Source organism: Emydura macquarii, unplaced genomic scaffold (genome assembly GCF_026122565.2).
Source record: "Emydura macquarii macquarii isolate MOO-44397 ecotype Brisbane River unplaced genomic scaffold, CSIRO-AGI_Emac_v2 contig_212, whole genome shotgun sequence".
NCBI classification, from domain to species: Eukaryota; Metazoa; Chordata; order Testudines; family Chelidae; genus Emydura; species Emydura macquarii.
The window spans coordinates 12,080,369-12,094,001 of NW_027130349.1; positions in this window are offsets into that span (position 1 = coordinate 12,080,369).

Genomic DNA, 13,633 nt, shown 5'->3' on the forward strand with positions numbered 1-13,633 from the left:
CCAGCTGTCAACCCTCCTAGCTCATATACAGTTTGGGCTTTGCATGTTCAGAGAAACCAGTTAGGCTGCAATGCACTGTTTGCAGAAACCATAGTAAATCAACATTTCAGTAGTGCTGGTATATAAATCAGTGAACAGTATATTCCTTTGAGGCTCAAAACTGTACAAGAAAATCCACTCTCAAACCAGACTAGCAGGAACCCTGATTTATGATTAATTGAATGTCCAAATTCCATTTTCGAGATCTGAAATACCAGAATTGTACGCGTATCTAGGAGACAATCTTCTGGGTTTCACTCCCATCATGCTTTTTGTTCATTTCTTTCTCTGTGTTCTTACGTGTCTGTATATGTGAGTGGGAAGATTTTTGGATGTTGAAGTTTGGTTATTTTCTGAATAAATATAAATAACAACCTTGTGCTGTAGGGCTGCATGAGTGCTAAAATATCTGCTTTGATCCTTCCAGTGCTCCCTCCCACTGCTGTTTGCACCACGTGATATGCACTCTTACAATATCAAGGGGAATTAAATTTGACAAATAAGCAGTACTGAATGTCTAAGTGAAACTTCTCAAAGTCCCAGGATAATTTTAGAGCTAATCCCCAGCTAGGAACTGGCAAGGTGATGGGCTGGATCCTCAGCTGGGATAAATCAATGTAGATCCATTGTCTTCAATGGAACAATGCCAATTTACACCAGTTGCACATCTGGTCTGATGTTTAAAACATATCTTTATTGCTGTGCTATCTCAGTGGGAAGAACTCTGGCTGTCCTATTTACTAAATGATGAAGAAATACTTTCCATTCCAACAGTAACTCAGCAGGATGTTAAATAGCTACTAATGCTAGACATTTTTAAATCAGCAGGTCTGCATAATTTGCACACAAGAGTTTTAAAAGATCTGGCTGAGTAGCTCTCTGAGTCATTAATGTTGATTTTCAATAACTCTGCGTACACTAGAGAAGTTCCAGAAGACTGGGAAGAAAGCTAATATTGTGCCAATATTTTAAAAGGGAAAATGGGATAACCCAAGTAATTATAAACCTATCAGCCTGACACTGATCCCAGAAAAATAAGGGAACAGCTGATAAGGGACTCAATTAATAAAGAATGATAGGAGCGTAATATTATTAATACCAATTGGTATGGGTTTTTGGAAAATAGATACTCCCAACTAACTTGATATTTTTTTTGATATGACAAGTTTGGTTGATAAAGGTAACAGTGTTGAGGTAATATAGTTATATTTCTGTCAGACATTTGACTATATGCTGTATGACCTTTTGATTAAGAAACTAGAATGATACAAAACTAACATGGCACACAATAAATGGATTGAAAATTGGCTAACTGACAGATCTCACAATGTAATTGTAAATGGGGAATCATTGTCGAGCAGGTATGTTTCTAGTGGGGCCCTGCAGAGACTGGATCTTGGACCTACCTTATTTAACATTTTTATCAATGACCTGGATGAAAAAATAAAATAGTCACTGATAAAATTTGCAGATGACACAAAGAATGGGGGAATGGTAAATAAGGAAGAGGATAGGTCGCTATTGCAGTGTGATCTGGATCGCCTGGTATGTTGGGTGCAAGCAAATAATAAATGTTTTAATATGGCCAAATGTAAAGTCATACATCTAGGAACAAAGAATGCAGGCCATACCTACAGAATGGGGTACTCTCTCCTGGGAACCAATGACTTGAAGGTTATGGTGGATAGTGATGGAGTATAGCAGGCCCTTCATGGCCCCCTGCTGGAGGCCCTGCAGTCCTGTTACATCCCACCCTAGGAAGAAGCAATGGAGGTGGGTCCTCCAGGCCTGTGTAGAAAGGCTGCACAGAAGCAGTCAATCAAAGCATGGCAGGCTCAGATAAAAGCAGCTGCAGAATCCAGCAGTTCCTGGGTGGGATCAGAGGGATCAGGAAAGATGCTTTGCACTGGCCAGAAGTGCTTGATGAGCTAATTTATTGGCCCTGGGAATGAGAGGACTTAACAACTGTAACCCTAAGGTAATGGGTGAAAGGAAAGGGGCTATGTGGGAAAAGGCCCAGGGAACTGCAGCAGTGAACTGGAGACAGTGGTATGTGGTTGCTGTGTATTGGGTCTCTGGGTTGGGACCTGGAGTAGTGGGTGGGCCCTGGGTTCCCCCATCAGCCACTCTTAGAGTAGCCTAAGCCGTAGAAAGAGGACAGGACTAGTTTAAATAGCCCAAGAAAAAGGTCTAGATCTAAAGGGCCCAGAGAAAGGGCTGAAGACTCTGGTGAGGGCAGATAGTTTTGTTGGACTTTCCCTACCCAAGAAGGGATTTATCCATTTCATTGTGTGACTTGGCCAGAGGACTGAGCCTTTGGCAACCTACTGAGCAAGATTGGCAACCTACAGGAGCCACCAGCAGTGAGAGGAGGGAGGAAATTGCAACACCACACCCAGCTGATGGGAGGTGAGTGTACCTGTGGCAACTTGGTACCCGAAGTGGGATCTTTTCAGACCAGCCCCTGAAACTAGGGGATGGTGGAGGAATTGGAAAGTGCTCTAGCCCTGCAGCAGTATAGCTCCGCTAAAACTCAGTGGGTGCTAGCTGAAGGGCAACAAGGAGCTCGGCGGTCACAACAGATGTGGACACCAAAATTCATACATCCGTTTCTGAGGAGGACTGGGTCTGCGAAGCAGATCTGGGTGCTGCTTCAGCAGCTCAGTGAGGCTCACAGAGAGTAGACGGAGGTGCACATGGAGCTGCCACAGCATCTAGCTAGGCTAGAGAAGCGGCAACAGGATCTGTTGCAGATCGTGTGGAGTAAAAAAGCGCCAACAGTTACAGGTACCAGGCAGACGGGGGATCCAGTGGCCTGGAGGCCTGAGACCTGGCCAAGGAGGTGTTATAGTTGTGGACTGATGGGACACTTAAGAAGAGCTTGCCCTTGGGTGAACTGGGGGAAGACTGGGATGAACTGTGAGAAGATCGACCAGGGCCTAAGAGGCTCGAAGCCCAGTTGAGGATATGTTATGCCTGGGCAATTTGGACATATTAGAAGGACCTGCCCCCATATGAACCATGATGGCAAGAGTCTCTCTGGGCAACAGGGCATAAGAGGTACTGCAAGGGCCTCAAGGGACACTCTGCCCATTATCAAGGCAATTGCAGTGGTGTTGCCATGCATGGTGGCAGAGCATTTAAAATGATTTTGCCCTCATAGAGAAATGAATGGCAACAAGAGAAAAGAAGGGGACCTCGGGGATCAGGCAAACCAGGGGTAGTCAAATGAGTGATGGTAGAATGGGTGAGCCAGAAAAAGTGGGGGTAACCCACAGTGGAAAAATCCTTCATTACAGGCAAAGGGGATGTAGTGCTAACGGCAGTACAGAATACACCCGCTCAGAAGGCCTACGCAGTAGGAGATGGGGAGAAACTGAGGAACAAGGTTGTTACCCCAGGAGGGAAGCTGGTCAAAAACCCCAGAGAAAGTTGACTCTGCAATCTTGGTAACAGCTATAGCAGAGACCCAAGAAACAAAAGAGACCATGCAGTGACTGCACTCTGTAGTGGGCAGGTATCGAAAAGAATGACAGGGGGCACTCCGGGGGAAGGATCGGTTGCTCCTGCAGGTACACCAACTAAAAAATGATGTTGAAGTGATGAAGCTTGTGCCCTGGTGAAGGTGCAGGCTGCAGTCCTTCCTTGGGGGCAGAGGGAAGGGTCAGAGCAAGGTTTTAGAAGGGGTGTGTGTATGCTATGTCATGGGGAGGCTGGTCCTTTGAGGCAAGCTGGACTCAGTCTCACCCATAACTTAGCAGCTATCCCTCAGTCTCTCATGAGTGGTGAAGTAAGGGCTAATTAGTGACTCCAGTTGGATGAAATTGCCTGTGATGGGAGTTAGATGCGGTGGGTTCTGAGTTACTACAGAGAATTCTTTCTGGGCGTCTGTGCTGGTGGGGAGGAGAGGAGAGTTTCGTGCAAATTTTGGAGAACGGATTTGTAATTATCAAATGTAATGTAATGTATGAATGTAATGATTTGAAATTATTTGTAGTATATTAGAACCTAGAGGCCTCAACTGAGAGCAGAGCCCCATTAAGGTAGGCACTATACTAACACAGTGAGAGACCATCGCCTGTTGAGCTTATAGTCTCAATAGACAAGACAAGAAAAGATGGAGAAGAAACAGAGGCACCGGGAAAGGAAGTGACTTGCCCAAATTCATACCGTGGGTAAGTGAAGGAGCCAAGACTTGAACACAGGTCTCCTTGGCCACTGCACACATTATAATCGCGGAGGCAATCACAAATCTAAATAGTGCCTATGCGTAGAATGCATTCTCTGAGTACAATCTAGTGCACATGTCCACAAAAAGCAACAGCTTTGAAACTGTTTTGGTTATACATTAATGACTTATGTTCATTAACAGATGTAATTTAATTAAAATATGTAGGGCTTTTTCCTGTGCTTAGTGCCTTAAGTTTGACCCCTAAAAACATGTGCCATTTCTGTTTTCTTTGTCTGAGACAGACACCATGGTGATCTGTGGTCTCCTGGATTGTTTTCCTGCCTTTCATGAATGTGACCCAGAAAAGGAGTTGTCTGTTGTAGGAGTACCAGCGGGGGCTCACAGGAAACCTTGCCAGTATTATCCCTGAACACTCCAGAGCGGAGAATCTGTACTGAACACATCAGTTAAGATGTGACAGGCTCATGCCACACAAATCACTACAGCTGTTGTCTCTTGGCTTCCAATTTCAAAGTCTCCAGCTTTCCTGAAAATGCAGTCAATGTTTTACTTTCAGATTCTAACAAACTATACAATTCCCCAGGAGCTTTGGAGGTCAAGCTTTCATCTGGCTGCCTTAAGGAATCAGGATAGCTTCCCCACCTCTCTTCCCCTCCCCCCCCTCCGGGAGATTGTAGAAGGCCATAAAATGCTATGATAAATTAAGCAGGGAAAATTTCCACCACCCATAAAACACAGAAGGTAATATTAATCTCAATTTAGCTTTCAAATACCTATAAAATAATTCACAGTTAATAAATGTTAGCTATGTCATCTATGTTCCCATGCAAGTAAATCTTCCAGCTCAGTTTTTAATGTTTATGTACAAGACGACTAACTAGTTGTATTCATTGTAAAAGTATTCTTAAAGGTTCGAGTTTCCACCCTAATTTGGAATGTGTGCACTGGTTCAGATAGAAGAAGAACTGATGTGACTCTTTGCCCAAAATGTGGACTAGAATCAAATCTCTTTTTAAGTTTCAAATAGTTTGATGAAGTTGTTTTTGTTTTAATGTTTGTACCCTGGAGCTGTGAGGATCTTATCTGAGATTGGATTTCATTACAAACCTGGAAGCCTTGCAAACCTGAGTGTCTTGAGCAAGTCTGAGTTGTGTTTTGAGAGAATCTTTGCGGAAAAGGTGGTTTTGGGTGGAAACCATGTGAAACTTGTGGTTTTTTCATAGTTTCTGTCCAAATCAAAGAAAAACTGGGTTGTCTCTGCCAAGTTTCTCATTGAGATTTTGCGTGTGTTCAAACCAGAAACTGAAAGAGAAATTCGGAGGATGCAAATATGCAGATTGAAGCCAAAAGTGGTATAGATCAATGCTTGTGAATGGAAACTACCATATTTTATACAACTCTGTTCAGGGCTTCCTGGTTTTCATGGAAATGGATGTATGTCAGTGTTTATTCTGTGGTATATTTGAACAAATAGAAATTAGGAAGTATTAGAAATCTTGCAAGCATCCAAATCAAACTTTGGAGTCGCTTGAAGTTCTCCTGTTGCTAATATTAATAAAATATATCTCCCCCACTAGCACTTTAACATAACTTGTACCTTACCCTCCCTACATACATAATTAGTAGGAGGAATCCATCGGTCTCGAGAGCCTATGGGTATGTGCCCTTGAAAGATAATAAACTTGTTCAGTTGTATTTATGGCAGCCGTGGCTGTGGCTGAAGAGACCCACTCGAGAGAGACTATCTCTGCTGCATTTGTCACATTTCAAGGTGGTGTTTTGACCCTTTGGGCTCTGTCTTCTGCAAGCTCTTTTCTCCTCTGCTAAGCTGAACTGCTTCCTCTCGTAGTTTTGGTGACCTTTATTAGACTCTTGTTTCCACAGTTGCAAGTCCAAGTGAAGGTGCAAAAGGCATATAAGGTATGAGAAGATCTAACTATCTTGAAGTCCAGTTTTTTCTCTTTACACTTCATCACAATGCTCTGAGGGGGAAGGGGTTGTCTTCCTCTGCAACAAAGAGTGCAGTTTGCTTCTTAGGGCTGGTCTACACTACAGAGTTTTTTGTTGACAAAAGAAAACAGTGGGGTGTACACATTGAAATGCTCCTCCCACCGATGTAACTCCCCTGCAATGGCAGCATAATAAAACCACCTCAACAAGATCTAGAGCCCAGCTGCCCCTTGCTCTCCTAGAGAGCTGAGTGGCTGGACTCTGCTCCCGCTTTGGAGCAGGGCGAGAAGCCCCAGGCAGCTGGGCCCCAGTTCCTGCCTGGGAGCAGGGAGGGGCAGGGTGACAGGACAGCAAGTGTGAAAAATCAGGACTGGGCATGGGCGGTAATAGGCACCTATAAAGCCCTGAATATCAGAACTGTCCCTATAAAATTGGGACATCTGGTCATCCTAGGGAGGGGAGAAGGCACAAGGCATCTTCCCCTAGCTCCCAGAGGGGAACAGGGAGAAGGTGCGGGGTGGCTTCCCCTGGCAAGGAACGGAGCTGAGAATCGAGGCTCTGAGTTCCCCACGCTGCTCTTCTTAGGTCAGTGGAAGCGCTCCTGGTGAGGACGCGCGCCACCGACCCAAGGAAGGTAGTGTGGATATCAGCCACAGCTGGACTTCCAGCCATCACATTAAGTCCAGCTAACATAGGTTGACTTATCTTTGTAGTGTAGACTAGGTCTGATTATCATCTGGCCATATCTCACTTAATTAATGCCCTCAGGCATTGCTGCACTTCAGTTCCCCCTGTTTTCTGCTTGTGGCACCTCATAGTTTAGTGTCCTGAGAGCTGTAGTACTTTGATCTAATTGTAGTTGTTGGGCTTGATGGGCGGGTGGTTAGTGGCCTGTGATATGTCAGATTAGATGATCTGGTGGTCCTCTTTGGTCTTAAATGCTATGACAACAATAGCATCCATTGTCATCATTTGTTTCTCCATAGCTGCCAGCAGGGTATTCTCAATGAAAGCCTCCAGATTTATTTGTGAGTTTGGCAGTCTACATAGCGGTCTTTTGACTGGTGGCCTGCCATAACCATCTAACCTATAATGAAGTTAAACAGTCATGGCCTGATTTTTAAAGAAAAAAAGATGCTGCACAACTGCATCTTCCATTGAAGTTTAATTTCATTATGGAATGGATGTTTGTGGCAGGAGAGAGCTCTCCATGAAAAGTAGGCTGTTGATGGTGTTTTGAGTTTAAGGACCCGCACACCTCCTGCAACGCAGACATTTTATGACAAGCATAATTGTGATAGATTCTAGATGGATAGACTCTAGATGGAACATGGGCATCTAATTCGCTGAAGCACTTTTGAAAATCCCACCCTAAGTAAATCAGACCTTTCTGGTCTTTGATGGGAGTAGATTAATTAGAATGGTGTGTGTGTCTTTTTTTTTTTTTTTTTTCTTGAGGCAGGAACTAAAATTCCATGAATTGGCAACTGCCAATGAACACTCAGTGAGCCACGTTTGTGATCTGTTTCTGGCACTCAGCTCTAAATAGCAAGTACTAATTATTCTGAAAACTCAAGCATTATGCTGTGACCTAGTAAACAGTTTGTATGTTTCCCACATGCAAGGATAACTTTAAAGGTTTAAGTTGCATTTTCCTGCAGATAGTGTTTTAAATTTGCTGTTCCTATATGCACTCTTGTGCACATCCATTTAGACAGGGGGTTCTTGTTTTTTTAAAAGAAATTGAATTACTTAGGAAAAAATGCATCACAGATGTTCAGAAAAGTTAGTTTTGCAGCAGTATGGTGAGAGACTGTAGGTTAAGACCTTTTGCATCCTCTAATATAGCTGGTGCCCTCATAATGTTTCCAATGATCCCGGGTCATTTCATCTTGACAGAAAGCAGCATGCTGTCCTATATTCTAGTTGTGGGTAATAACACTCCTAAAATTCACTTCTTACTCACTTTAATGCAGTTCTTCAGCATTTTGATCCCGTAAACACCCCCCACAAAGACATTGGAAAAACGAGAAAAATGAATGGTACAGAGAAAGGAAAATCAGAGCAATATAGCTGACCTTTTTCTAAAACTTCTGTTCATCATCATGCACCAAAGATATAGTAAGCTTAAAAGAATAATAACAACAAAAAATTTGGCAGTGCATTGAGGTTTCACTTTCACCTTGTATATCATGTGTCTGAGCTATATTGTCAGTGGCTGATGTAGGGTCTAATTCTGTGTCCACTGAAGTCCATAGCAAATCATGGATACCACTATCCGTCACCAGAACTTCAAAATATGCTGGTGACTAACACAGAATAAATGCCTTCATAGTTGGGTAGTGTTGTGTATTTTGTGTCCTGCCTAGCTTGTTGCCGTAGCAACAGAGCAGATTATTATGGGACAGTTCAGTCAGTTCTAGCTGGTCTTTAGAGTAGTTAAATAAACCCCGTCTGTGTGTTTACATCTCTGTGTCCCTGTCTGCTGGTTTCCCTCTGAATACAAGTAATTTCCAAGGATTCAAACATAACAAAAGTGGTGACGAAGATAGACCTGTGCTGCTGGAAGCACCAAAAATGTAAGAAAAAAAACAACTTTTGCTGTTATGGGGTGCTGACTGTGCTGATGGAGCAAACCAAAAGTGAAACAGATTGGGCAGGGGGAAGAAGCAGACTGAACACAGATTGCTAAGAAGCAGAAAAGCAGTGCTAGTGAAAGGAAATTACTAGAACTGGGTGTGAATGATCCCGCAACACACATGCATAAAAGACTCTAAAGGGAGAGACAAAGAAAGAGGCAGCAATGGCTACACTTACTGGGCCCCTGGGCATTTTGATGAAACTGGAACAGTGGAACTCATATACTGAATGTTTTGAGGTTTTTTTTTACCTGGCAAACGGATTGCAAGATGAAAAGAAGGTGGCTAAAACATCGGAGCTAAAACGTTTAGTCTACTGCACGACTTAGTGCACCCTGATAAGCCAGGCACAAAATCTTACAGTGACGTGCAAATCCCGGAGGCACATTTTTATCCAAAACCACTGGTAATTTCAGGGAGATTTAGGTTCCAGAAAAGGAATCACAAAGAAGGTGAAACAATTGTGCAATTTGTAGCAGCTCTGAAGCAGCTTGCTGAGCACTGTGAATTTAATGATGTGTTAGATGACACCCTGCATGATAGTTAATGTGTGGTCTGCACAGTGAAGCAATACAGAAGCGTCTATTGACAGAGGCCAAGCTCACCTTGCAGAAGGCCATTGAAATTGCAGTTTCTTTGGAACTGGCAGGAAAGGAAGCACAACAATTAGGTGCATCAACCAGAGTGCATAAGGTGTCCTACCAACCAGACAGTGGGAAACTGGGAATGTTACTACTGTGGGAAGCCTGGTCATCATGCATCGGAATGCTGGTGTAAAGACCTAGTGTATCGACAATGTGGCAAAAAGGGACACATTGAGCGTGCCAGCAAACATAAGACAGAAGAATCAAACAGAACAGGCAAACAGGAGAGAAAGAAGCTTGCTGTCTGGCGGACCAAAAAGGAAAATTTGCATGCTGTAGAACAGGCTCAGGATGATCAAAGTGACACCCAGTCAGAAGAAGAAGTGCCGCTCCATGTCTTGTCCATGGCAGTTGGCTCACATGGATACTGGGTAACCCCGCTGTTGGAAGGTAAACCTGTACACATGGAACTGGACACAGCTGCAGCAGTTTCACTGGTCTCAGACACTGTGTATAAGGAGAAGCTAAAGTGTCTCCCGCTGAAGGCGACAAAAATTGTTCTGAAGACATACACTGGAGAATCTGTACCAATGTTGGGCACTACTGATGTTAAAGTGGAGCTCAATGGACAGACTGCTAAATTGCCACTGTTTGCAGTGGAAGGCAATTACCCAGCCTTAATGGAAAGGTCATGGCTTAGGAAAATCCAACAGAATTGGACAAAAGTGCACAGGATGGCTAAAGAAGAAACAGGTCAGACAGCTGTGTTAAAGAAACATGCTGCTGTTTTGTAGAGAGGACCTAGGAAGTATGAAAGGAATCACTTTGAAATTAAACACTAAGCCTGACAGCCAACCAAAATGTCTGAAATCCAGAACTGTGCCATATGCCATCAGGCCAAAAGTTGAGGCAGACCTGGAGCACCTGGTCAAAATGGAGTCTTAGTACCAGTTACCCACAGCCCAGGGGCAACCGTAAGCGTTCCAGTATTGAAGAAAGATGGCTCCATTCAGATTTGTGGGGATTTTAAGGTTACTGTTAACCTGATGTTGTGTGCAGATCAATGCCCTCTTTCCCTCATCAATGACCTCTTTGCTGGCTTGGCTGGTTGACAAAAGTTCAGCAAGATTGATCTGAGTCAGGCCTATTTACAGATGCACGTCGATAAGTCCCAAGAACTGTTGACTATTGTGACACAAAAAGGGCTGTACCGATACTGTTGCTTGCCCTTCAGAATAACATCTGCTCCAGTTTTGATCCAGAGGGCTATGGACCAGATCTTGAGTGGCTTGTCAGGAGTCCAGTGCTATCTTCATGACATTATGGTCACTGGCAAGAATGGGATGCTGCCTTGCAAAGACTGGAAGAGGTACGGCCTATGAGTCCGCAAAGACAAATGTGAGTTCGTCCAGCCCTCTGAATATTTGGGACATATCATAGATGCTACTGGCCTTCGTAAGGTTCCTGCAAAAGCCAAGGCTGTTGTGGAAGCTCTGCCTCCTCAAAACATAAGCCAACTTCGCACTTTTTTAGGGCTATTGAACTATTATGGAAAATTTATTCCACAGTAGTAACAGTACTAAAACCACTCCATGAACTCATTTGCTAGAACAAGGTCTGGAAGTGGACTGAAGCCTGTGATGTTGCTTTTAACAAAGTTAAACGTCCATTGCTATATTCAGAGGTTTTGACACATTTTGATCCGTCCTTACCTCTACACTTGGCCTGCGACGCCTCTTCTTATGGTGTGGGAACGGTTGTGTCACACATTATGCCTTCTGGAGAGAAGAGACGCATTGGTTTTGCATCACGCACCTTAAGCAAGGCAGAAACTAACTATGTCCAAATCGAATGTGAAGCACTGGGAATCATTTTCGGAATTTGGAAATTTCACCAGTACCTGTTCCAGTACCAATGAAAGTTCACATTTCTCACCAACCATCGACCTCTAACATCCATTTTTTGGACCACACACAGGCATTCCACCATTGGCTGCTAGTCGTATGCAACAATGGGCCTTGTTGCTTTCTGCTTTCATATGAGATCAAATATCGGAGATCCACTCTGTGCTGCAGCACAGATGGTCTTGCAAGACTGCCTTTACCCATTAAACATCAAGATATTGGCCAGAAAGAAATCTTCTACTTTGAACAGATAGAGAACACACCCATCACTGCTACTCAAGTAAGGAGGGCAACTTGCGTTGACCCAGTACTGTCCCAAATATGGACCTAGTGGTGCATGGAACATCTCTACGGGACTCTCAGATCTCACCTAACCTTCGTTCCTACATGCCTAAGAGGATGGAGTTATCAATCCATTCTGTTTGTTTGTTGTGGGGGATGTACATCATTATTTCACCACTACTGAGACTGCAGATGTTAGAACAACTACATTCAGGTCACTGTGGAATAGTGCACATGAAAGAAATTGCACGAAGCTACTTTTGTTGGCCTGGCCTGGCCAATGCCATTGAAGAGAAAGCAAGAGCTTGTACTTCATGTCAGAGTGTGAGGAACACACCTCAATTGGCACCCCTACACCCATGGGATTGACATGAAAATCCGTGGCAATGTATTCACATTGATTTTGCTGGCCCACTTGAAGGAAGCATGTTCCTGGTTGTTGTCGACACCCACTCCAAATGGCCAGAAGTCACTGTAATACTGTCCACTACTGCTGAAAGCACTATCCAGAGACTGCATGAAATCTTTAGTCGTTCTGGTCTGCCAGAACAACTTGTGAGCGACAACAGACCACAGTTCATTGCTCAGGAGTTTGAAAATTTTATGAAAGCAAATGGGATACATCACGTCACTTCAGCACCATATCATCCATCCACCAATGGATTAGCAGAAAGGTTTGTGCAGATAATGAAGCAAGCTTTAAAATCTGCATGGGGACATTTGTCCATTCAAAAGCATCTGGACACCTTCTTACTATCCTACAAAAACACACCTCATGCTGCAACCAAAGGGTCTCCAGCCTTTCTAATGATGGAATGACAGCTGTTCACTTGATTTGACCTTCTGAAACCCTCCAAAGCACAACAAGTTGTGCAACGACAACAACACAACCAAGTCATCAGATGTGCACACAGAGCGAAAGACCAAACCTTTAGTCCTGGACAGCCTGTTCTAGCTTGAAACTATGTATCTAGAGCTAAATGGGTCCATGCTAGTCATCGCCCAGACAGGACCTGTTTCCAGACTGCAAATGATCTCACCTGTTGGTGGCGTGTAGATCAGTTGTTGCCAGGTCATAGAAGTCTTAAGAACCCATCTCCAGTTGAACTGCCTGACCTCACCATTGCAGGTGAGATATCCTCAAGTCAAGAGTCACCCATTCCTGACTACCCTCCTCCATCCACCTCTGCAGCAGATACAGCACTCTCACCTGTTCAAACTGCGAGTCCTGATCCCATTGTTAGACCCACTCCAATAACACTTTCCGGTGCCAGAACACCAGAAGTCTGCCGTAATCCACCTAGAGAGAGAAGACCTCCTCAACGGTTGGATCTTTAGCTAGGGCTAACCCACATTTACGGGGTAGAATAATCCATGGGGTTTAGCTGGGGTTGAGGCAGTCTACCCTCATTCCCTAGTTTAGTGATTGTTCTGTTAAATCGGTGTTTTCATTAAGGGGGGAGGAATATGTTGTGTATTTTGTGTCCTGCCTCGCTTATTGCCGTAACAATAGAGTAGATTATTATGGGATAGCTCCAGACAGTTCTGGCTGGTCTTTAGAGTAGTTAAATAAACCCTGTCTGTGTTTTCAGCTCTGTGTCCCTGTCTGCTGGTTTCCCTCTGAATACAAGTAATTTCCAAGGATTCAAACATAACAGGTAGTTCAACAGAATCAGATCCATAGACTGTAAGTGCCTTTAAGTAAGGATATCTCTTACTTTGTGCAGCACATTCACTGTGCTAATTAACATAATTTAACATGGGGGTGTGATTAAAAACACACACTGTTAGAAAACCAATGTATTAATCTGGTGTGCCAATAGTATTAGATTATCTTGGGCTTCATGTTTCTTTGTACAGAATATTCTTTAATTAAATAATATTATTTATCAATTAAGCTAATATTGCACAAGTTTTATGTACATCAGATATCATTTTAAACTTGTCAGATGATTGCTTTCACCAGCTGTGAGCATAAACAAAGCGTTTCATGACACTAGTGTTAGCTTAGGTTCTATTGTTTCCAGTCAGAAATCGTGAGAT